The sequence below is a fragment of the Pseudorasbora parva genome, chromosome 16 (assembly GCF_024679245.1).
Source record: "Pseudorasbora parva isolate DD20220531a chromosome 16, ASM2467924v1, whole genome shotgun sequence".
In the NCBI taxonomy this organism is placed as follows: Eukaryota; Metazoa; Chordata; class Actinopteri; order Cypriniformes; family Gobionidae; genus Pseudorasbora; species Pseudorasbora parva.
The window spans coordinates 38,013,231-38,040,447 of NC_090187.1; the positions used below are offsets into that span (position 1 = coordinate 38,013,231).

General features: G+C 39.0%; 1 long non-coding RNA gene across 3 annotated transcripts in view; it reads right to left on the reverse strand.

Moving 5' to 3' along the window:
- LOC137043518 (uncharacterized) overlaps nt 1–27,217 on the reverse strand; it is a 339,081-nt gene that overhangs the window by 221,457 nt on the left and 90,407 nt on the right. For all 3 annotated transcript variants that reach the window (XR_010898507.1, XR_010898506.1, XR_010898505.1), the window contains exon 3: nt 17,636–17,802. This is a non-coding gene — a long non-coding RNA (uncharacterized lncRNA). The remainder of the gene's footprint in view (nt 1–17,635; nt 17,803–27,217) is intronic.

Here is a 27,217-nt window from a genome sequence, read left to right on the forward strand (position 1 = left end):
GAGTAGGAACGTAGATTGACCGGTAAATCGAGAGCTTTGCCTTACGGCTCAGCTCCTTCTTCACCACAACAGACCGGTACATCGCCCGCATTACTGCAGATGATGCACCGATCCGTCTGTCAATCTCCCGTTCCATCCTTCCCTCACTCGTGAACAAGACCCCAAGATACTTAAACTCCTCCACTTGAGGCAAGAACTCTCCACCAACCTGAAGTGAGCAAGCTACCCTTTTCCGACTGAGAACCATGGCCTCGGACTTGGAGGTGCTGATTCTCATCCCCGCCGCTTCACACTCGGCTGCAAACCGTCCCAGTGCATGTTGAAGGTCCCGGTCTGAGGTTGCCAACACGACAACATCATCTGCAAAGAGCAGCGATGAAATCGCGTGGTCCCCAAACCGGACACTCTCCGGCCCTTGGCTGCGTCTAGAAATTCTGTCCATAAAAATTATGAACAGAACCGGTGACAAAGGGCAGCCCTGCCGGAGACCAACATGCACCGGGAACAAATTTGACCTACTGCCGGCAATGCGAACCAAGCTCCTGCTCTGGTTGTAAAGGGACCGTACTGCCCTAAGCAAGGGGCCCCGGACCCCATACTCCCAGAGCACCCCCCACAGGGTGCCACGGGGAACACAGTCGAATGCCTTCTCCAAATCCACAAAGCAAATGTGGACCGGTTGGGCAAACTCCCATGAACCCTCCAGCACCCTGTGAAGGATATAGAGCTGGTCCAGCGTTCCACGACCGGGACGAAAACCACACTGCTCCTCCTGAATCTGAGGTTCCACTATCGGCCGAATTCTCCTCTCCAGTACCCTGGCATAGACTTTCCCAGGGAGGCTGAGGAGTGTGATCCCCCTGTAGTTGGAACACACTCTCCGGTCCCCCTTCTTGAAAAGAGGGACCACCACCCCGGTCTGCCAGTCCATAGGCACTGTCCCCAACCGCCACGCGATGCTGCAGAGGCGCGTCAGCCAAGACAGCCCCACAACATCCAGAGACTTAAGGTGCTCAGGGCGAATCTCATCCACCCCCGGCGCCTTGCCACCGAGGAGCTTATTAACTACCTCGATGACTTCAGCCCGGGTGATGGACGAGTCCCCCTCCGAGCCCTCAGCCTCTGCTTCCTCAAAGGAAGACGTGTCGGTGGGATTAAGGAGATCCTCGAAGTATTCCTTCCACCGTTCAACAATATCCCCAGTTGAGGTCAGCAGCTGCCCATCTCCACTGTAGACAGTGTTGGTAGGGCACTGCTTCCCCCTCCTGAGGCGTCGAACGGTTTGCCAGAATCTCTTCGAGGCCAACCGATAGTCTTTCTCCATGGCCTCACCGAACTCCTCCCAGGCCCGAGTTTTTGCCTCCACAACCGCCCGGGCTGCCGTCCGCTTGGCCTGCCGGTACCTGTCCGCTGCCTCAGGAGCCCCACAAGCCAGCCAGGCCTGATAGGACTCCTTCTTCAGCTTGACGGCATTCCTTACTTCCGGTGTCCACCACCGGGTTCGGGGATTACCGCCTCGACAGGCACCGGAGACCTTACGGCCACAGCTCCGAGCGGCCGCGTCGACAATGGAGGTGGAGAACATGGTCCACTCAGACTCAATATCTCCAGACTCCCTCGGGATCTGGTCGAAGCTCTGCCGGAGGTGGGAGTTGAAGATCTCTCTGACAGGGGGTTCAGCCAAACGTTCCCAACAGACCCTCACAGTACGTTTGGGTCTGCCGAGTCTGTCCAGCTTCCTCCCCCGCCATCGGATCCAACTCACCCCCAGGTAGTGATCGGTTGACAGCTCCGCCCCTCTCTTCACCCGAGTGTCCAAGACATACGGCCGGAGGTCAGATGAGACGACCACAAAGTCGATCATCGACCTTCGGCCTAGGGTGTCCTGGTGCCAAGTGCACTGATGGACACCCTTATGCTTGAACATGGTGTTCGTTATGGACAAGCCATGGTTAGCACAGAAGTCCAATAACAGAACACCGCTCGGGTTCAGATCAGGGGGGCCGTTCCTCCCAATCACGCCCCTCCAGGTGTCTCTGTCACTGCCCACATGGGCGTTGAAGTCCCCCAGTAGGACGATGGAGTCTCCAGTCGGAGCACTTTCTAGCACCCCTCCCAGAGACCCCAAGAGGGCCGGGTACTCTGCACTGCCATTCGGGCCGTAGGCACAAATGACAGTGAGAAACCTATCCCCGACTCGAAGGCACAGGGAAGCAACCCTCTCGCTCACCGGGGTGAACTCCAACACATGGCGACTGAGCTGGGGGGCTATAAGCAAACCCACTCCAGCCCGCCGCCTCTCACCATGGGCAACTCCAGAGTGGTAGAGAGTCCAGCCTCTCTCGAGAAGTGTGGTTCCAGAGCCTAAGCTGTGCGTGGAGGTGAGCCCGACTATTTCTAGTCGGTATCTCTCGACCTCCCGCACAAGCTCAGGCTCCTTCCCTGCCAACGAGGTGACATTCCACGTCCCTAGAGCCAGTTTCCGTGTCCAGAGATCGGGTCGTCGGGGGCCTCGCCTTCGACTGTCGCCCGATCCACTATGCACCGGCCCCTTATGATCCCTCCTGCAGGTGGTGAGCCCACAGGAGGGCGGCCCCACGTCGCTCTTTCGGGTTGAGCCCGGCCGGGCCCCATGGGGGAAGGCCCGGCCACCAGGCGCTCGCATACGAGCCCCAACCCCGGGCCTGGCTCCAGGGTGGGGCCCCGGCTGCGCCATGCCGGGCGACGTCTCGGCCCTTGTTTTTAATTTTTTCATAATGGGCTTTGTGAACTGCTCTTAGTCTGGCCCGTCACCAAGGACCTGTTTGCCTTGGGAGGCCCTACCAGGGGCATAAAGCCCCGGACAACATAGCTCCTAGGATCATTCAGGTACTCAAACCCCTCCACCACGATAAGGTGACAGTTCAAGGAGGGGTTAAAACACAGTGTTCACAGAAATGTTCTTATTCTGCATTTTGAATTTGTCTATATTACATGCAATGTATAAGTAAAATGAATAACAATAGTAATACTAATACAAGTAATACATGTCATTTTGAATTGAATAATTGGCTCCCTTTCAATGGTGCAGTATAATACCACAAAAAAAATACATATTCAGCAGGGCTGTTAAATAATTAAAAATGCTGGCATGCAAGTAATTTCATGTATCATATTAATATAATTTTGAGAAATGGCCTTTAAATGATGATAATTCAGAAACAATGTGGTATATGAAAGCAACAAAAGTAGCTTTACCCTATTTTATTTTAACCAAACCAGGTATTTTTTTAAATACCTTTTTTTTCTCTCAGTTGCTGCTCCTGGTTTGCCCTCTGATTTAATTTGTTTTGTTGGTTTGCCGTTCTCCTTGGAGAGCTCTTGTTCCAACAGACACGCAAAACTAGGTGTTCTTGTAGCACAAGGGCATGAACATGGACTCCCATTCACCTTGTTTCTCAGTGCTATTTCTCTCACCCATAGTGGCCCCTAAAAATCAATAGAAGTTCAGGATCTAACTGTGTCTGGGGCACAGATGTACACAACAGTGTGTACGAGTTCAGCTGAGGACAAGCAGCCACTGAGGATTTGTCTGCAACCATATTATTTCCTACGTGACAACTGTACAGAGAGCATGTGAGTGATTTGCTCACTCACAGAGTAGGAAATGAGAAATTTTATGGCATTTGGAAACCAAAACTATTCTTGCCTCCCTCTCCATCCATGTCACTTCCATTTATTTACACCTCTTACAGACGGGACGCATACACACTACAAAGTCTATGTAACCACGAAATAGAGTCTGACCCTTTGGTATTTGCATGCTCCTTTCTAAACAGCAGCATGGCCGACATCAGCATTCATGAATAATTGTACAGAATGTATATCCATGGTTAGCAGACAGAGTGTGTAGTCACTACTTTGATGTGGAACTGTAACCGAATAGAGCAAGAGCTCGCAGACTAACAAGCACTCGCAACCCAGTGTGTATGTCACAGGGGGAGGGAGTCGCAGCGCAGGGCACATTCATCAAAGAGAAGCTGAGCTGATGGAACCTAAGTGCAGTGTCATCACAAGGAAAAGGCTTGATAATCACTCATGTTGGAGTGGGATCTGCACAGGCCAGGGGAAATCAATAGTAGTTCGCTGGACAGCAGCTAGACAAAACAATCCAGAGGGTGTGTCTCATTCCACTCCTGACGTCAATCAGTATATTGTGAACACTATAATTCAGGCACTGGTAAGGGTCTTGATCTACTAACTACTAGGACACTGATGGCTCAATTACCTCTGTGATCATGAGGTCACACGTTAAATCAGCTGACATCTACCAAGAAAAGCTGTATAACGAGCCATGACTGATATATTTTTGGTGTCTTTTAATTTGTTTATCATGCATCTTCACTGTAGGCATTATAAAATACAGTGGCAATATCCTAGAAATGAATTATCATTTATAAATACATTTTATAACAAATATTATTTTTATTTTGTTATTACTTTTATTTATAATTTACTTCTAATTAAAATAAATTACTATAATTTAAAATAAACTAGAAAAATTAATTTGTTAAATAAGTTTAATAATCAGAAGTCATACAAATGTACCATGAATAAATGAATAGACAGACAGACAGATGATATATATCTAATATTAAAAAAGTCATATTAAATGTACCATTAATTAAATCTAATTAAAGGGTTAGTTCACCCAAAAATGAAAATTTAATCATTAATAACTCACCCTAATGTCGTTCGACACTTGTAAGACCGTTCATCTTCGGAACACAAATAAAGATATTTTTGTTGAAATCCGATGGCTCAGAAAGGCCTTAGTTGACACCAATGTCATTTCCTCTCTCAAGACCCATAAAGGCACTAAAGACGTCGTTACAAAGCCCATCTCACTACAGTGGCTCTACAATCATTTTATGAAGTGATAAGAATAGTTTTTGAGTGCAAAAAATAAATAAATAACGACTTTAAAAACACATCTTTCTGAAGCCTCTGGGCTTTATGAATCAGCATATCGATTTATGATTCGGATCGCTTGTCAAATCACCACACTGCTGAAATCACGTGACTTTGGCGATACGAATCGCTGATTCGATACACTGATTCATTAAGCTCTGAAGCTTTTCCATGTTTAGAAATCAGCCATCAATATATGAGTCGTTATTTAGTTGTTGTTTTTTGCGCACAAAAACTATTCTCGTCACTTCATAAAATGATTGTAGAGCCACTGTAGTGAGATGGGCTTTGTAACGACGTCTTTAGTGCCTTTATGGGTCTTGAGAGAGGAACTGACATTGGTGTCAATGAAGGCCTTTCTGAGCCATCGGATTTCTACACAAATATCTTCATCTGTTTTTATCATAAAAGGTCTTAGGAGTGTTAAACAACACAAGGGGAAAATAATTTTCATTATTCATTTCATTAAGACAGAATTTTCATTTTTGGGTGAACTAACCCTTTAACTTAAAAAAATAATCCCTTTGTTGTAAATAATAACTTGGCTGTAAAAACATGCAGTATATACATTTAGGGAGCTTATCCTTTTTTTTAAAAGGCTGAAGAAAATAATGTGACTTCCAGGAAGCGAGTATAGTGAGCATTCAAAGCTTGCTGGTTTTTATAGCGAGTTCATTCTCGTGTCGATTTTGTCAATTAGGCAGCCATAGAGATATCTGGTTCCCTGGGTAGTTCACTTACCACGAACTAGGGAACGGATTGAGACAACCAAGGCCTCACAGTCCTTCAGTCCAATACTATCGCCTGATTGATGAACCCTGGCCAGGCCACTAAACTAAATAAATCCAAACTGAAATGAAAGGTATTACACACAATCAATAGCAGAAGGGTGTTGTTAATCCCAACATAATCCTGGAGTTTGTTTGTTAAGGTTAATTTGAAATTGACATGCAGCTGTGGGAAATCTCTTTTTAAAGTTATGTTACTGAACTCAAAGCAAACACTCCCAATAATCGAGATCCCAATGCGCTTGGAAATTGTCAAAATAAAGATCAGATTAATTTATTTTGTCTGTTTTCAAGCTAATAGATCTGACACGTTTAATCTTCCATTAAAAAAAACTTGTTTCAAGTGCCCCAATATGGAATAACATTTTTCCCCTTGGCCACATCCACCTGAATTCAAGTACGTTTTCTGGTTCTGCCTTTTCAAACATTTTTAAAAGAACCATCAATCTTTTTCTTTTCTTTTTTTTTCAGGAAAAGACTTTGCTTTAGTCATTCAGAATTCGTGTCTTGAAAGAGAGCCGTGACTCAAGTGGACTGTACGATTACAAATCTCTCTGAGCAGTACATGCTTAACTACAGCAATGGGAAAAGGTGGAGAGGGTCTCTCCATTCTAAGTTGTGGTTGACCTCATTCGGATTTGGCTCTCACTTGAAGAAAATAACTTTCATCTTTTTCTTGCTATGGCTCTGTGCTTTTAGAGGGAAAAAACGGAGGCAAACAAAACACTGGCGACCAATTGAAGCCTCCCGGGTTATCCGTTTTAAGATTATTCAACCGAACCTATAGAATCTTATTTTGTTTAGTACTGTTATTGAATTTCTGTCTTGTAAGCAAGTAAAGCTGGTCAAATTACTTAGTCTCTAAAGTACATTTACTATAAACATAGTGTTTTGTAAGCAGTTTTATGGGCAACAGTTTAATAAGTAATATAATATAATATAATATAATATAATATAATATAATATAATATAATATAATATAATATAATATAATATAATATAACTATATAATATAGTATAATACAGTATACTATTTAAAATAGAATATAAATAATATAATATAAAGTAATAATAAAATATAATATTATATTGATGTATTTTTTCTCAAAAAAGTAACTAATTGCTACTTAGTTACTTTTAATGAAAAATGAAAAAAATTATATAATATAATTGAATTAATATAATATAATTAATTTGATATAATATAATATAATATAATATAATATAATATAATATAATATAATATAATATAATATAATTAATGTAATATAATGTAATATAATATAATATAATATATATAACTATATAATATAGTATAATATAGTATACTATTTAAAATAGAATATAAATAATATAATATAAAGTAATAATAAAATATAATATTATATTAATGTATTTTTTCTCAAAAAAGTAACTAATTGCTACTTAGTTACTTTTAATGAAAAGTGAAAAAATTTTATATAATTGAATTGAATTAATTTAATATAATTAATTTGATATAATATAATATAATATAATATAATATAATATAATATAATATAATATAATATAATATAATATAATATAATATATAATATACTGACAATGATCAGTATTTAATTAAAAAACATAACCGCTAAATGATGTGTATATGTTGTTCATCACAAATTACTTAGGAGTAAATGTTTTATTGTACCATGGACACTAATGCGTGTCCATTTGTTGTGTATTGTAATGCTAATTATTCTACATTTTAGGTTTCCACATAGGAATTCAACAGTTGATTCATCTCTAAAACTGAATAATTCATGAACTGTCTCTCCAAGAAACGATCGTCTTTACGTGCCATAACAGAGAAATCATTCAAAATAGGACTGTCATGAGATGACACTTTGCACTACCAACAGGAAACTGCTGTTGCGTGTCCCGTGTTGGCTGGAGACATGACAAAATGCTGAATGGAGAAGAAAAACGGGGAGGGGGGAAAGCGGATCAATACTGCTCGGGAAATAAGGTAGAAAAGGTTATTTACTTGACATTGATCCGTTGCCTCGGCAGCAGAGCCGGTCCAGCGTCTCTTTTGTTAACCTTTAAGCCTGAGTGTACTCACAAACGATAGGGGAGTCCACTAACAGGTGTAAATTATGGATCGAAGGAGGTCGCCATACCTCTGTCACTGCCTGGTGCCTATGTACTTACAGCCCTGAAGAAATTTAAACATCAATAGGGATAATAAGGACAAATTTATCACACTCAGGTCCTGAAGTCCCACTGCCAGGTCTGCCCAGCGTCGTGAGCAAATGTTTCTCAATCCTAGCCTCAATTGATTCAGACATTCTTTTTCCCCTCAAGGATGATCAATTGTGACACAGCGCATTTACTTTCACTCTTTGTGCATGGCTCTTTGTCAGGGGGAAAATACAGACTGCTAATTTGTTTTCTTTCTTTCTTTTTTAACGTGAATGCCTTGATCGTGTTAAAATAAGGATGCAATTCATGGGATTAATCACAGGTGCATAATCAGCACAGAGGAAAATGAAAAGATGTCATTTATTTTCATAAATGACAACATGCCGTATATTGCTTTTTGTAAAGTGCTTGAAGGTATTTCAAAATGTGAGATTTTAAAATTAGACACTTGGTTTGAAGAAAAATGTGTATCAGTCAATAATGGAGAAAAAAATCCTGCTTCACATACGCTAAAATTACAAAGCAGACATAATTACATCATTTGGATTGCGACTAAGATGGCATTAGTTAATTACATTTTTAGAGTGTGCGGCAATGATTTCTACATGCAGTGACACAATATTTCTAATTTTGGATAAACAACTCAATATTTTCACTTTATTACAAACAACTCCTACAAACTTTTTTTTATGAGTCAATCAAATAGTCAAAAACTAGTTACAAACTCACTCATAAGTTATCACTTGAATCAGATTCACACAGTAAGTACGATCAATGGTTATTTAAGATTCAGAATTCAGAACCATTACTACAAACATACATGTTGTAACAAAAATATTATTTTTTGTCATATATATTTAATATTCTTGAAAAACATAGTAAGCCAGTGGCTCTCTGGACATTTTTACTGTCAATCACTGGTTTATTTAATCTTTAACATTGGCTGCTGAATTGTCATTTCCAAAGCAGGCCTCAGGCTAAAACACAGCTGAATCAGTCAGTGCTAAATCGAAGTTTTGATCAATCTCAGACCACATAACATGCTAATGTCAGCCATTGAGAAAATCATACTAATTTAAGCAAAGGGCATCGGGATACCTTTATAAAAACACCAAGACACGTCAACAAGGGGTATTCCTGGCAAGCCCTCCCCAAGCCAAGGTTAATGTAACTCTAACCCGGCTGTTACTAACTATTGGCTGAAAGTCTTGCTTGGATCCTTCCCAGCCTTCATCTTCCAACATCCATCATGTTCTTTTTTTTTGTGAGGGAAGATGGCACAGGTCTGCATTGGGTGAGAGACTATTTGTCCTTCCATATGCTAGATCTTGTAAGCCGCTGTATGCTATCCTGCCAAATTTTGTCCCGTGCCAGCGAAGGACACATGTTTTTACAACACAAAGTTTGGCAAACAGTCAAACGGCGGACCTGCGAGTTAGGGCTTTCCAAGGTTCAGCATGGCTGCATGGGTCAACAGGAGAGATTTAAAGAACGTACACGAAAGATGCCTGAAAGATATACGCATAAAATTATCTTTAAAAAAAAACTAATGTTTTAACTTCCCCCTGTAGTCAATAATTGTATCCCTTAAAACTCATCTTTGATCACCAAAATGATAAACAAATTCTTGGAAAAAAATCTTTATGCATGAAAATAGCTTGAATGTAACACTACACCCTTGCTTCATTTAGTATAGGAGGAGCCATGATGAATATGCAAATTTGCCCCGCCTCCACCTACTCACACCAGCTCACCCACTCAGTCAACTTTTACTCAAGTGACAGTAGTAAACGCTGAACAATGGTATTGCTCTTTACAACATCTGACACATAACAGCAATTCATATGATTAGCCTTTTGCCTATCTTACATAATCAAACTGCTAATAATATGTTGCTAATGTTACACAAACCATCATCCTCGGCCATCCCAGTCAGCATTCTAAAAATCAGCATCCTTAGAAATGCTTTGAACTAGGGCTGTGCGATATAGACAACAACAACAACAAAAAATACATACATTTTACAATTTCGATTTTCATCACGATTTTGAAACATTATTGCCAATTTGCGGGCACAAAATCTTTGCATAAATGATATTGTGACGTTGGTTATATCTTTATGTCTTTTCTAACTCTTTTTATGTTGTGCAGTTTGCAAATGCCTGTTTTAATCACAAAAATGCATTCTGTGTGAACGGCCCTTATACTCTGTTTTGCCGTAGTGAAAGTTTGACAGGACTGGCAAATTACCTGACTCTGATACCTGGCTCTCACAAATGACCTGGCTCTGGTTTCTCCTTTTTGGGTCCTTGCTATGAATTCACCTTCCTTGCATTTCTGCTTTCTTCCATGTCGTAATGGTAAACAGACTCTGTTCTACTCTTGCGCTAGATTAAGGCGTGCTGCATTCAGATTGCACACTACAGTTCACATGTCATGTCTTTTGCACCAAGTTCGTTATTTTAAATGTAGACACCTGCACTTTTTTCCAGGCTAGTCCGCGCCACAACAAGATTAAAAACATCTCAACTTTGAAAGCTCAGCCAAGATGGATAAACAGCTGATGATAGCTTTACAGGGCGGGGTTTTCCCCCTCATCTTCATAAATACATCTAGTAGCCAGTGTTGGGTGTATCTAGTTACTGTTATTTAATTACTTTTCCCTTAAAAAAGTAAAGTAAGGGATTACTCCTGTATTTGGCATAATTAGAGTTACTTCTGATATAATTGAACAAAATACTGTGTATAGACTGTAGAACAATACAATAGTGGAATTAACATCAACTTTTAAATGCATGTTTTATATATGCTTATGTATCCTCGTTTGTAATACTTGGGTCAGTCAATAAGAATAATTTATGCATTTATTTGAATGAATTAAAAGAGCTATTTCAAGTATTATAATAAGTAATAAGTAATAATAAGTAATTAAATCACTGGTAATAATAAGTATCACTGGTAATAATAAGTTAAATATCAATAAGTATCACTGGTAATAATAAGTTAAATATCAATAAATATCACTGGTAATAATAAGTAATTAAATACTTTTTGGAGAGAGTCATTTGTACAGTAATCTAATTACACTATTGAAGATGTAATTAGTAACTAGTAATTAATTACTTTTTTAGAGTAACTTACCCAACACTGCTAGTAGCAGAACACATGCAAGGGCTGGAAATCCATTTATCCGTCGCTGAAACTTCTTCGTCTTCACAGAGAACACGGCTCAGATTGCTTAGCAACGGCAGACACCATGCACCAGGCACATTCCCGGTCGCGTTTTGAAAGGAGAAGAAAGCGGCATGGCCGACGTTTTCCAACCGTTTTTTTTTTTTTTTTTTTTGTCAACAGGATGGTAGAAAAACATGCTCACAGCACAATTTTATAAAGATTTTGATTACTCGCATAGCCCTGTTTTTTTTTCCATAAAAACATCAGTGAAAGGCATATAGTTTATCATAACATAATATCAGTTAATAAACATAATTCACCTGCTATTTTGCTAAAAGTACCTGATTTTTCACATCAACAGAGAAATATACCAGGATAACCTGGATTCTCTTGAGACCCCCCTGCTTCACAGAAAAGTAATGATGATATGCTAAAGCCCGCCAGCACATTGACGTGATTGGTTACAAGGTAGTTTGTGGCGTAAGAACCACCAGTGATTTCGAAACTGTCTTTGGTTAACTGCAGTTTTAAGGAGAAAATACTCAGCAATGCTGTTGACTTATGAATTTCCACATGATCTGAAAATCATATTAAAAGCACTAAATAGTAGGGCTGTGTATTGCCAAGAATCTGACGATACAATACGTATCACGATACAGGGGTTACGATACTATATATTGTAATATATTGCGATATTTCTTTTTTGTGTTTTTTTTAAATATAATTAACACGAGACAAAGTATTTTATTTAATAAATACAGTATAATTTATATCACTAATCACTATTTTGTGCAATCTGAGTAAAGTAAAATGTAAAGTGACTGCAGGATTCTTTATGTGTTTATATTTTAAAGGTTCACAGTATAGCAGTGGCTATTTAACAACACAAAGTGCAGTCCATTTCATGACTGAATGACTGTTTGTTTTATATTTAATACAGTTAAGCTATTTTCTATAAAGCAGTCTATTGTATAAAGTGCTATTTCAAGTACTGAACTGCAGAGCTGGTGCATCCATATCCACATCGCTATGATCTTTCATTCTGCTGCCACCGCTGTCAGTTTTGGTGTGTGTTTGTTACTGAGAGGAAAACGTGCAGTACATTCTATCGAAACGCTTCTCAGCAGCGCGGGTGACGTCAGCATGTTAAGCGAGCTCTTAGTTTCAATGTGTTTCCCGAGTATTAGATTATAACTTGGCCTATTTTGCAAACAAAATGATTCTTGTGGATTTCCTTAGTGGCTTCTTTTTAGCTGAAGCCAAAATGAGTCCACACTTCAGCTCTGTATACTGCAGGAGCGGAATAATGCTATCGTCTTGAGAGCTGGGTTTGCTAATGCAAACACTAGCGATGCACACACTTTTACCTTGCGCTTCTCCGGCTCCGCGTCAGTTATACGTTCTGAGATAAAACTGCCATCTAGCGGTTGGGTGTTATGCATTCTGTGGTTCAAACCGAACACAAAGCCACGGATCTTGGATGTAAATAAATAAACATTTAAATATGGATACAGCGTTTTTGAGAATCGATACAGTATCGCCAAACATATTATCGTGATATTCACGTGTATCGATATTTTCTTACACCCCTACTATATAAACACACAAAGACCCCCTGTGAAGTTTTTAATGTTGTTTAATATTTAACTGGCTTCAATGTTTGCAAAGTGCATCCAGTTTTTTTCCTCAGTCGACAAACCGCTCTACACTCTTCTGTGAAAAAAATGGACACTTCCACGAACACAAAGTTGCAGGAAAAAGTATTAGAATGCTAACATGCTTTTGCTTTCAAGAGTAAATGCAGAGATTACCTTGCTATTGAGATCAACCCCAGCCACCCCATTTTGCAATAAAAAAGGGGGTAAAATCTAATATTAAGTGTCAAGGCCTCAGAGGCAGGGAAAGCACTTTGAGTATTCAGTCGGTGTATCCGGGTGATTCATTTTCACGGAGGAAGCAAGCCCATGGGGTGAGGTGACCCCAAGAAGCCAAGAAATTTGTTTTTCCTTCCCTTCCTGCTCCCTTCTGGACTGCCTATATCTCACTTCCTGGAAGTACCTGTCCCTCTCACTCACTCTCAAGGACCCAGCCAATCTCCCTTTGTAAATAGAACTATGTTTTATAATTCTCTCTCTCTCTGAGATGACCGTATCAATAATGCAGGGGAACTGCATCTGTCCGGAGTGATGAGATTATTTTTCTGATTTGGCCTGACAGTTATGGTAATAGTTTGCCAAACAATCTACTCTGGCGACAATGACCACAGATTACAGCTGTTTTTAAAACAGCGTGGCCGAGGAGAGCTCCATGATTGATTGCACATGAAGAGACAGAGGCGGGCAATTTGGCCCCAGCATCTCACTTGCTTTTAACTCCGCTGATACTGAAATAATCTCTTTCGTTTATCCGTTTGGGGAAATACACAATACGGAGGGCTGCGAGTCTAAAATAGTCTGACGGCAACAAGTGCTCTGCTATTGAAGAAAAATAGCTGTGTGTTGTTTTTGATAAACCATGTAAAAGACATTATAATGAACTTGTAAAGATCATAGTAGGGTGTTTTCTATGGGCATTTTTGGCCCAGTCGGCATTTAACAAATACAGTATATCATCATAAACACACATTTTACTTTCTCAATATAGCCCATTTTGTCAAATAGTATCAATGTCTGACAGTGCACCAACATGTAACAATAGATTTGTCCTTTTTTTAAATAAAATATTTTTCTTGAAGGTGTCATACTTATATATTTAAGTACCAAGTAATATTAATGAACAACGTAATATAGGGTTAGGGTAAATACATTCATTTCATCTGAATCGCTAAAATGTCCTTGAGGTTGGAGTCTATCAAAGACCAACATCCTTCCTGACTGTTAAAAAACTGCAATAATCCTCCATTATCTGTGCTAACAAGACCACCAAGCCCAAGGCCTGTGGTCTAGTAAAGGGGCTGTGCAGGTCACAAGGCAGGTTAAGAAGCTATAATAAGCCACTACAATAATGTGACTCAAGCCCGGTGAATAAAACATGACTGTAATCCACTTCTTGGCCTAAGAGGTCTCAAAAAGGCAAGGAGGCACTTGTCAGACATCATGACCCAATTACTTTCATAAATAAATGATCATACTTTTCAATTTAAAGTTGCATGCTGTGCTGAGAAGCAAGACTTAAATGAAAATATTCAGGAGGTTTGTAATAGTTATAGTGTTTAACATCTCTAAAAAAATAAACAGGACTCCTCCTGGATATATAGATTTTCCAGCATCAAGTCAGATTATTAGCATTCCAGGATCTTCTCCCTATCCCTGAATGTTTGTTCTCCAAAACATTGGCAGGCTGAGAGCAGAGAGGCTCATGTTTTATTAATGACACATTAGGAGTAACACCAATCGGCTAATATAAATTTGCATATTTATTAAAAAGAAGACATTTGTGATTAATGGGATTTTGCTATGCTACATGGAAATGAGGTGAAAACTGTTGGTGAGTAAATCCCAGATCTTGGCTTTCAGATGTGGCCCTGCATTGCTCTTAAGGTTTCTGTAAGCTATGTTTCTTCTACATTCATAATGAGTGTTTAGTCAATGCTGATGCCTTACTAATTTAAATGGTCTTTCAGAACAATATAAGTAGGTGTGTAACAATATATTGTGCACAATGCAATAATAGAGCAACAATATGCATTGTGTAGAGTTCACCCAAAGCATCAAATATGGTAATGCCGCAACAAAAAAGGCAAACCCTTATTTGAGCTACGTTTAAAATAAAATACATTATTTAATAATGTTTTAAATGTATGTAGTCAGGGACAGAATGCAAGCATACGTGTCTAACATAATTCTGTATTTTTAGCTAAGCAGAATCTTGAATATTTATTTTCTGGTGCCGCCATTGCCCTATGCATTGGGGAGATGGACGAAGTCCAAACCTATTCAAAGTTCACCACTAATGGAATAGCAAATGTAGAATTTTAATAAACAATACTTTTTTTAACTTGTTAATCTTGTTTATCATATGTATTAGAAGTAATAATTGTAAAAGTCTTATCATTTGAACTCTATATGTACTATATTTATATTTATTACACGGCTCTGTGAAATACTTGATTCTGATTGGTCAATCGCGCATTCCAGCGGTACGTTATTTCCAGATAACACCCGCTCATACGGGTACTAGGAGTTACTTGACCGGTACTACTTCTATGCTTAACGCTGGTGCCATCTTGTGTCTTAAACAGTCGTGGGTTTCAATGGAAGACATCAAGGCAGGTTTCCTTTATAACGTTTTTAATATAGATCTTTTTCTTACACAAACGCATCGATTCGAATCAGAAGGCTCTGTTAACCCATCGGAGTCGTGTGGAGCACGTTATTTGACGGACAGCTGCATTTTTTATGGACTTCAAACACAACTACAACAACTGCTGGGATTAACGTTAGCCTGGACTTTTTAAATATAACTCCGATTGTATTTGTCTGAAAGAAGAATGTCACCTACGATAACTTGAGGGTGAGTAAATCATAGGCTTGGTTTCATTTTTGGGTGAACTAACCCTTTCAGCATTCATTTTCAACATTTAACAAGGGCATATGGCAAATCTTCAGCAATATATAAAGGCTTAAAGCAGGTTGGAACTGTTTTCCTTCGCGGAAGCTTTGTGTAAGAGCTAATAAAATATTTAATCTCGAGACAATATTTTGTGTCTAATAATTATTTATTTGAGACTAGTAGCCGTGTAATAAGCGGGATAATGTACACCCAGACGGTTTTTATCGCAGAATAAATCCCTTCAGAGTGATGCAAGACCCCTCCGCTTCACGTCGGGGTCCTGATCACTCTGTCGGGGTTTATTCTGCGATAACAACCGGCTGGGTGTACATTATCCCTTACATACTATATACTAGGGCTGGACGATATGGCCAAAATTTATATCACGATATATTTCTTAATTTTGGTCGATACGATATAATTTCGATATCGATATGAACTATATAAAAGCTTTAGAAAAACCACCAAGAACTGCCACAAAGGATGTCTGTACCTACAAACTTCTGAAAAATTAATTTGCCAAGTCTATGAAACCTCCTCCTATAAAACTATATAATATTTTAGAAATAAAAACGGTACAAATAAATTAATGTTCACCATTTATTTGTATTTAGCCTTTATACGAACAATAAATGTGAAATCACCGTCAAATAAACATAAGACTCACTTCGCAGACGCAGTTTATTGAGCATTTTCTTTTAAGTTTTAAATTTCAGTGAAGAACGATTCATAGCGCTATATTCTCCTTTTATGCAAAACTATAGACCTTTATCTACTGATGCACAAAAAATAAATAAAAGAACTCAATTCAGTGGCCTATTTGTGCTCTGTTTGAGATGAGTGCACGCTCCCGTGCGAATAGTGCTTTAGATAGCCGAACCACTTCCACGCCACTAAAGAAAGTTAGTCTTTCTTCTCTTATCAACTATTTCTTTCTCCTTACTTGTGGAAGCTCGTTCAGTCACATTTGTGTTGCGGTCAGGGAAACTCTTTTTGTAGCTAAAACGTGCCGCGTTGGATCTATCAGCCTACTACTGCTGAGCACTGGCTGCGTGTCCGTGGTGTACGTCATCACGCAAGAAGCCAATCGTGTTCTGCTCTTTCTGATGGCTGCGCCCTGAACTTAAGTCAGTGAGGAATGCTGTAATGTATATCGAAATATCGGAAATGTGTTTAAAAATCATATCACCGTTATTGAAAAAAATGATATCGCGATATATATTGATATTGAATTATTGTCCAGCCCTACTATATACTATAAATATATACTATATTTTGGGCAGGCGAGGGTCGTGAGGAGCTGGGAAGCATAAAAGGAGGAGCAATGACAGTGAAGGACGAGAGGACCAGACCTGGATTTTATGTTGTGTTTTTTTTTACGTTTTATTATGTGTGTTACTTTCATTTTGGTTCACTGGTCCCCCCCTCCTCCTTCCCATAAGCACTGATATTAACTTTTGACCGATTAGGATTTCTTTATATTTTAAAGCCGATAAACGATATATTGGCCATTAAATCCAATCAAAATGTTTATATAATTTTAAGAGCCTGATTATAAAAATAAAAGTCTCACCATTAAAAGCCATGTCCCAAGCACACAATTATAACGGTCTCATTATAATTTTATGTAGCCGATATGATGATATGCGCTTCACATGTTGCACTTAACTGTATATTCCGTTTTTAAAGTGATTCCAATCATATTTCGGGCAATTCACAGCAGAAAGAAATAATGGATTACTTATCGCCTTAAATACATCAGCCCAATTTTCTTATCGGGCCGATAAAGATAACATTAAAAATGAACTTGTATATCGGCCGATACTGATATGGTGGCCGATATATATATATTGCATCCCTAATCGTGAGATCAGTATCATGTATCGTGACATGAGTGTATTGTTATACCCTTAGTATATCATAAATCACTATGCAGGTAAAAACAGTTTATCCATTCACTATGTGGCGTCTCCAGTGATTCTTGTAAATAAAGATGCTCTCACCTGCTTATTATACAGCCGGTAAGTATTCCACCCATGCTTCAAATACCGCAGGAATATCAGCAGATTTAGTCTGTGGTGTATTAAGCTGTGGATCCCAAGTGGGCTGAGAGAAAGACAGAAGTTGGAGTGGGTTTAGAGGGCCTGTCTGCCATCGATTCAAATATGTCCTATAAAAGAGTAAAAACAGAGAGGGGGGGAGAGAAAAAACAGAATAAGAAATTGTCTTGACGACAAGGACATTGTCAGATAAGTGGAGAAGGGCAGTCAGAGAGCTATTTAGAGCGCCGGTAAATGGCCTTTTTACCATTCCGGCTCCCCCTCTCCGCTCCCTCCTCCTCTGTTTGGGGATGGCATTAGAGACTGGAGACTGACATACATTTTTTATAGCTTCATAAAGTCGTCCAATGACCAGGTCACCCTTCTCATAACTAGGGAGCAGAACGCTTGAAAAAAGCCATTCATCACTGTGAAAGGGCCTGCTTGTCCAAGCGCCTTCAAACATGCACAGAGTCTGGCGAGAGACGCTCAGCGCAAATGCTAACGTACTTCTGCCGCTAATGCCAGATGACCTTCTCACATCTATTAGCAGGCTGGCTGACGCAGAGGGCAGACACGTGCCCCGCTTGTCTCCTGCTAAAATCTCAACCGCAAAGATTACAAATACCACGCGTGATTCCACATATCAGCATAAGCGTCGAGAGGAAAGGTGCACTGAAATAATAGCTTTCAAAAAACTTTCATTCAAAAAAATTGCTAGTAAACATACTAAACACAATGAATTAAACGTGACATTTTGAAGTAGAAAGACTGAAATAGTATTGTCTTGTAAAATCCAATAATCTTTGCTTTATTTACAATTTTGAAAACAGCGTTTTAAAAAATTCTAAAGAAAAACACCGAAACAAATGAATGTATAGAGATGTGTCTTTCTGTTTGACGATTTATTTGGATTTTAAGGGAAGAGCATGACATGCCTTTTAAGTATGTCCCCTTTGATTTGGCAAGCCAGAAGGACCTCCAGTACAGAATTGGAACGCCCCTCGCAGAGAAACCATCACACCACCGCAGCCCATTAGTGGGCAATTAGTGACAGCTGGTGGGTTGTCAGGCTGGTAATGGGCTCAAAAGGAATACCCGAGGAATACAGAAAACAATAGAGGGAACATGGCGAGAAAGCGAAACGGGAGTATTTAAGAAACGGTTATATTCAAAACGTGCGCAACGTACATATAGTGTGCTGCCTTTTTATTTGTATTATTGTCTCCTGCACTAGGGGATCCATAGCAGACAAATGTTTTAATTTAGTCGCTGAGGCAGAAAGTGTTTCCAATAATCATGCTGTCACAACACCCAGACGTGAGTGTCCAATCCTGCCAGACTCCCAAAATGTGTAATTATCAGCTCAAAATGATCATGTATAAGATGCCTTATGCTACGGTATTCATTCCAAACCGAGTTGTGTGGGAGTGGGGAGTGAATACGGCGCCTTTAAAGAGAGATCCTTGCGTCTACGTTAAGGTAAATGAACCCCTGGTAGAACAAAACAAGCACGCGACATGTGGAGACACAGCAGCACCTAGATGTTTTCGAGACGCAATGCTCCCCTGGTTCCTGAAAGGAAATAGGCTGCGGTTCCATGGCATTGTGTCCATCAGATCACTCAGCATTTTTTTGCCTGTTTTTCATTTCAAATGGTGTGGCTGAACTTTGAGAGGCCCAAGAGGCGGGCTGAGGGCGAGAGATATAAGTCCTTTAATAATTTATTTAAGAGGCCAGAAAAAAGGCAGCCAAGGGGAACAAATAGTGTTTCTCCCAGAACCAGGACCCCTCTGACCCCGGCGTGACGTACCTGCAGCGGCCCCGGCCCCATCACATTAGCAAAATTCTTATTTGATGGCATTTTAATATTCTGCCTTGATGACTTTTTAGCAACATTTACTTTCGGCGGTCTCTGGCGCTTCCCCCGGAGGAAATGAAACATGTCAAAACCCATTACGAAAAAATCAAAATTTAAATACCTCGGCCGTGTTAGTAGTAATACACACAATCCCTGCCGCTCAGAGGCAGGGGCGCACAAACACTCATCTGCTTGCCGGCTCGTAATGAGTCTGTTTGATGGGGAAGCGATTTGTGGGTCACCAAGCATACGTTACAGATCCAATTTAACCCTTGATTGCTTGTACTCTGGAGGGATGGGGGAAATGTGTTATTGAAATTTAATACCAGATCATTTCAGTTTTTTTCTTTGCCGTTCCCCCGCCCTCTCCTCCCGCGTTGGCACAAAGGTGTGCTAATACGCCTCCCAGTGCAGTGCGGTATTGGCGGAGGAGGCTGAGATGCAATGAGGGAGAAGTAAAAGTGCGGCCGATGGAGAGAAACAAAGACAATTTTATGCATGAACGCTAGGCCAGCCTCCTCCCGGGGTCTTGCTAAACACCAATCCAATTAGCCCCCGAAGACGCCACAATGGTTTCCGACTCAATTGAGTTTTGGCTTTTCCATCATGTGATTTATGACTTTTACAATGCTGTTATTTCTATGGCGATGTGATCCGTGCGCAAGGCTTGTGCGACAGATACGCCACGTAGCAATTTCACAGACACGCGGATTGCTGCGCGAACAGACAGATAGGAAGCTGTAATGTGGCAGCATGCAAATGTCTGCTGGTTAGTCTTTAAGTGAAAACAGAGCAGAATTACACAGGCTTTTCAGACCATGTGTGACATCTGACAGGATGTGAGGGTGACAGCAGACAACAATGAGAGGAAGCAGTGGCGTTATTAAGTGAGCCTATGTCAAGGGCAAAGAAAGTCAACCGCTGCTCGACAACGCAACTAGAAAGTACCTATTGTACCCATTAGTTCTTCTTCTTCCGCTCTTCATGTCTACAGCAGCCCATAGAACTGGGAAAATTATGAAATTTCGCGCACAGAGGACAGTCTAAACATTAACAAGAGTAATTTTGGATTACTTAAGAGTAACCAACTGTCTAAAGTCGCACTTATGTTAATGCTAACATTTTTGGAACCGTAACGTTATTTTTCATCATGGAAACTTTTTTTCATTAACCTGTGGCTACATGCAGTTTTTCTAACACAGCACCTCCTACTGTTCAGGAGACGTGAAATGTAGCAAGTAACTTCTTTTATACACGCACCTTAGCATCATTACGAAACTTGGTGTGTGTCATCAGGACTATGCCCCGGAGCAGGGCTGCCAGGTGCCAAAACCCACCCAACTGCTACTCAAACCTAGCCCAAAACATGCCCAATCGCATTTCGGTGTTGAGGGGTTCCCCTGTAAAATGTGCATTCCCGGGGGTAAATGTCACATAATTGGTGTCCCTTTAACCTGTGGACATAAAAAAACAACACTGGCAACACTGTCCCAGAAGTACTCAAAAGGTTTCTGAACAGCGCCACCTTCAGGTCAAAATGTATAATAAAATGTCCAAAAACGTCTGTCGAACTCATCCGGAATTTTGCATTTCTTAGAAAACCTACTTTTCCCAAACTCGACACAAGACCATTGGTCTGATTTTCACCAAAATCAGCTTAGATCATCTTCAAATAGTTATTAAAAGCTCTTTGATTGACCAAACTTTTCTTGAATAATGACAATCACCAAATTGCATAGCATGATTCCAAGCTGAGTCTGAGGCCTTTGTAACTGGCATATTGACACCTGACTTTCTGTGTCATTTTCACACACTGACCACACATCATCGATTTGGTAACAGCGCCACCTATTAGTCAAAGTTGATAAGCAACTTCATAATATACAAGTTATTTGGATGTTCCTTTCCACCATTTCACATCTAAATTATATTTGCGGTCATCTAATGTTTTAATGTTTTAACATACATTATTTAAAACAATTAAATAACTGTGTTAAATGTCCCTGAATTAATGAATATCTCTATAATCTATAGAATGAAAAATGTTAATTATGTTAATAATGTTGAGATGCCTAAATTCACTTGTAGAATTTAAAATATATTTTGTTTTTAGTATTTTTTATTTACAAAATAATTTTATTGTTGTCTATGTTTGGTTATCAGCCATAACATGAAAATAATAATTCTTTTAGAGTATAGATCATCTTTTTTTTTTTTCAAATCAGTGCATACCATCAAGCATGCTTGAAAATGAAAAAGCATTTTAAGATTGAAAATATTACACACTTCAGTTTTAATAAAAACAAACATGCATGTTTTGAAAAACAACACCACAACCTAACCATAACCCTAACCGAACAATAAAAGTCGAAGCAGTGATGACAATAGCAAACTATGAGAACAATAAGACGAAGAAGAAAACAAACTATTGTTTTTGAATGTAAACAATGAGAAAAGGCATGCACACAACACGATTAATCTTCTTTCCTGTGTCCTCCCTCCCTCTCTCTCTATTTCCTTTTTTTCCTGGAAGTTCTAAGCACATCTGTTCTTTTGAAAGCCTCTCTCAGTAAAACATCAAACACTAAGAACTGAGTTTTGTAGTGAGGGACTACAGAAAGTCGAGTCAGGAATATCTCTCTTGTTTCAGCATCCTTTCAGCCCTCTTTGATGATGAATCAAACAAAATGGAAAGTGTTCCTTTTTCCTACACCCAAGCCTTCTTTCCTCTGACAAACCTTTTTGTCTCAATTACTTGTTAGCTATTGTCTGTTTTCCCTCATAAAATTCCATGTGTGCTGTCACACCTTCCCGAAAATGTCTGTGATTTATAACAAATCAAGCAAAACAACAGATTATGATAAAGAAGGCTAAGAGGTAATGAGCCTATACTTTGAGTATTCTGCAACACTTTACAATCATCAACAACAATTTTTTTCTGCAACAAGAGTTTCATAATAATAATAATAATAAAAGTTGTTGTTCTTTATGCAACTTGAAAATGTTTAAAATCAACTTAACCTGAACCTAGATCATTAATACTGTAAAAGCACTGTTCTAAAAAATAAAATTCAGTAACTAATGTTAATGAATTTTACCTTATTGTAAAGTTTGCTTGTAGTGTACTCTGTACTGTACACCTCTAATAACTTGCCGACCTCAGCATTATTTATAAATAACAACATTATCACAGTTTTTTACTCCACTATTTGTTCCTTACTGCTCAGAAGTGTCTCTGAGAGGGAGCGAGCGGTATGCATGGTAGGGCGAGCTAAACAGTAGGGCCTCTAATTGAGAGCTCAAGTGAGGAGTCGGCGAGCTGGCTCACTTCATCCGAGTGTTTGTCATTAGACCTCTCCACTGAGAGAAAGTGTGCCCGTGCCGCGCTGTGGCGGCCCGCTCGTGTGTAACCAAGATTTATGCTAATGGGCCTCAGCATATGCTTATTCCACATATCTATATTAAAGTTAATAGACTGTTACATTGCTTCTTAACCCCAGCCTCCATACATGATTACCTTTTCCGATTTCTTTGCAAAACGGCATATAAACACGGGGCAGGGATTTTTGTCAACGTGTCAGTGGGTTTGTTTCCGGTAGCAGCCCAAGGCTCCTATAATTGTGGTTGGGGACTCTGTCATAAACGGCTGCCTAAAGAGCAGGGCAAGCCATCTCTTGAATGTTGTAATGTTCCCTGGCTACTGAACAGTCCACTGGATTTATCACCCTGCTACTGGGAGTCTGCACTGCTAACACATCAGTACAGCCTGCTTGTAATTGGAACAGATCCTCGTGTTATGGTGGTTAGAAATTGTTCATCCCCTCAAAGCCAAGATAATAATTAATAATTAATAATAATAATAATAATAATAAAGACCTGGTAAAAAAAAATGATTGGCCATAAATGGAGAAAAATTCTTTTGGAAGCCATGATTGATATAGCTATGGGATACAGAGCAAAATTTTAGGCCCGGGGTTTAATACTTAACCAGTACAACCCATAAAAAATGATCAATTAAGAATTTAAAATTATAAAAAATATAAAATTTATAAAATATTAAGTTTAAAACATTTAAATTAAATAACAATTATAATATAAAATAAAATTATATAAATATATACAATTAAATAAATTAAATTAAAATTAAATTAAATTAATAATATAATATAAAATATGATCATATAAATAAATACAATCTAAAATAAAATAAATTCATTTAAAATGAATAATCAAATAAAAATAAAATTAATACACAATTAATAAAAATATAAAGAAGAATAAAATTATTATTAAATAAAAAATTTAATAAAATAAAAATAAAAAAATGATTTGATCCCAGCACCTATAAAGGGAAGAGGTGTGAGGGGCACTGAGGGGCACCTAAAACCAACAAATAAGTAAGAATATCTAATTATTTTTCATTTACCTAATTATACATTTTTATTTAATCCATTTATATAATTATTTAGCACCACTGACCCACCTGAAACCTCTCTGTAAAATGATAAAAGTGCACCCGACAACTTACAATGCTCTTCTCCATCATTTGATGAATTACTGCTGCCATGGTGACTAGAAAATGTGCACAGCGGTAATAGTGCAACGTTAATTGCGGCAGACAAATAATCACTGACTTTTGCGAATAATAATCCTAATCCATAATAGTCCTAATTTACATAAAAAGGATGCTTGTTTGCTATATGACTTTCGTGGAGCACAAAAGTGTTTTTGTTTGTCCATACAATGAAGGCCAATGGGATCCAATGTTGTTTTGGATCCAATTGACTTTCATTACAGAGAGAGAGAGAGAGAGAAAGAGAGAGAGAGAGAGAGAGAGAGAGAGAGAGAGAGAGAGAGAGAGAGAGAGAGAGAGAGAGAGAGAGAGAGAGAGAGAGAGAGAGAGAGAGAGAGAAATAGTTTGAAGTACTTTTTTTTTTTACTCCACGGAACATAGAAGGTCATACAGGTTGTCAGGCAAACTTGAGGATAAGTAAATGACAACAGAATCTTCATGTTTGGGTGAATTTTAACATATTGTCTGATAAAGTGAGAAATATCCAGTGAGGTAACGGGGAGAACACTAGCGGTCTTGTGAAGGACAGTAGGGCACCAGTTTCCCCTACTGTTGAACAAAGCCTCTGGAACAAGTGGTGGCAGTTCCAGGAGCCAATCTCCTTCAGCCTACCTCCTCCCCCCATTACAATCCACTTTGCCAGGCTCTTGACTTACAAATTGCTGCTTTAGACTTGGTTTCATTGTAACAGCTTTCTTGGGAGAGAGAGAGAAAAAACAAGCACAGAAAGGACACTTATTTCTCGGCGCACTACAGTATCGCAGGGTTTCGGCTAACAGTCAGCGTATTGTTTCGGCCTGTCCCTCAGAGAGACTGGCCACAGTGCTGTCAATAAGCTCTCTCTCTGTTCGCTTCCCTCCCCATCTTTTCTACTCATCTACTTGGCTGGCTTTCAAATAAGAGCCATGAAAAAGTAAAATGCCTAGGACATAAGCCCTTCAATAGCTCTGCTTAATTCCTTCTTTAATATGTCAGACAAAAATATCAGAGTTCTTTAGCATGCCAATGAGAGTGCTAAGAGAGAAGTGTTCCCAATGGAGCGAGAACAGGGAGAAGGGTGACTTGAGTCTGGTATAAAGCACTTCTGTGTGCTGTAGGGCTTCTGAGAGTGGGGGGGTGAGGGGTACTAGAAAGAGAATAGGTGTGTGTTCTGCTGGAGCTTTACTCGGCCGTCTTCGGCAAACGCAGACACTTGTGCACAAAGACACGAGCACTTGTCAAGACTTCAAAAAAACGGCCGTGTATCTCTCACAGAAAGTCAAGGTTGAGTCATTGAAAACATTAAAAACCATTAACAACTTAATTTCAAAAATCGCCACCTGTTATGAGTGTAAAAAAAAACAATGCTTTATGAAATTCTGATTGAATTTAAAATGGTACAAGCCACACAAGTGCTACTACATTCAATAGCTGAAAAACATTAACTAGATGAGTGCTAATATATTGACTTAATCACTATGTATGTGCGTGTTATATACTTCATTTAAGCACGTTATTTCCATAATTGTTCTATAAATTACATTTTCCACTACATTGGTTTCAGATGGATAATTAGTTTTTTTTTTTTACTTTAGCCTTTTTTAAATTTGATTCTCATGCAGAGATTGCTGAATACCACATTGTTGAACTGTCTATTGCAATATCAGTCCACCTCAGCTAAAGACGCTTGAGAGTTTGCCCCGACCTCTTCGATCCAAGTCTGATAAACAAATTACATTACTTTGAGATGACGCTCGAAATGTCAGGTATCAGCCTTGCAGTGCAACTGACCGCAAAGTACCATGGGATTTGTGGTCATCAACTTGACTATTACTTTCAGCCTCCACTACGGTGAGTCTACAGATGCATATTGCTCACAAAACTGGAAAAAAGAAATCTTGGTCTGGCGAGCACTACAATTATTGGTTGGCCTTATGCAACTTCCGTTGGTGAGGGCATGCAACATTTTCATCAGTCAGTCAGTCAGTCAGTCAGTCAGTCAGTCCAAAAAAAAAAAAAAAGATTTTTTTGTATATATATATATATATATATATATATATATATATATATATATATATATATATATATATATATATAATATTTTTTTTTCCTTTAAATCCTTTTCTAGATTCCTTTTCAAGAAATTGTTTCAATTACATTTATTTTTAATCTGAACATCAGTTTTATGCATCATTCAGAAAGAGAAATTTCAGTTGTTTTTATATTTGAATTGAATTTGAACTCACGGAGCGAACAATATATTTAAATTTGAGAGAGTAGAATTAAAATTAACTTAAAATCTAAAGATTTTTTTAAATTCTTTCTCCACCATTGATGAAAATGTTCATCATCTGTGAGAAAAACAATTCTCCGCCATTGACGGAATTTTCTAGCTTTCCGTGTTTTCATTGTTACACGGTAGGGGGGGCACTATTACACACAAAATATATTTTGAGTTTGCCGTGATGTTATTAATTATGTGGCGAATTCAACAGATTTGTTCATTGGATCTTGCAGCACTGTAGTAACTGTGTCGCGTGAACAAGATCTGACATATTTTTGGTGCGCCAAACTCATAAATGGTCCGTGAAGCATAAATAATTAGCAAAGTTTTGTTCTGCTTTAATTTAATTTGCTATTTGATGCTGGGCCACGTTGTGCAGTGCAACCTATATCAAAATTATGGTCATACAGGCAGAAAAAATGGTTGCAGTCTGGAGCCCTGAACATATGAAGAACGGACCCCTGCTTTTATTTGATCATAAAAACAGTAATATTGTGAGATATTACAATTTCAATTAAATCTGCACTATCCAATTTTTCTATGCCTATTCAAAACAAAGGCGTAGTTTGATGATGCCAAGGTTGAGCTCAGAATCTTGGGACATGTGGTTTTCACCTCACAGCCGGTGAGAAATATTTAATCATTTAGCAGTCGCTTTTATCCGAATCAATTTACAAAAGAGGAGCCCAATTAAAGCTACTAAACAAACAAGGGCCAAAGCAAGCGATTGCTGTAAAAAGTCTCAGTTAATCGAGCATAGTATACCAAAAAAAAAAAATTAACAAACAAACAAACAAAAAATGTAATTGTAAAGGTAAGTGCTAGTCTTTATTGGTCAGGTGCAGAAAA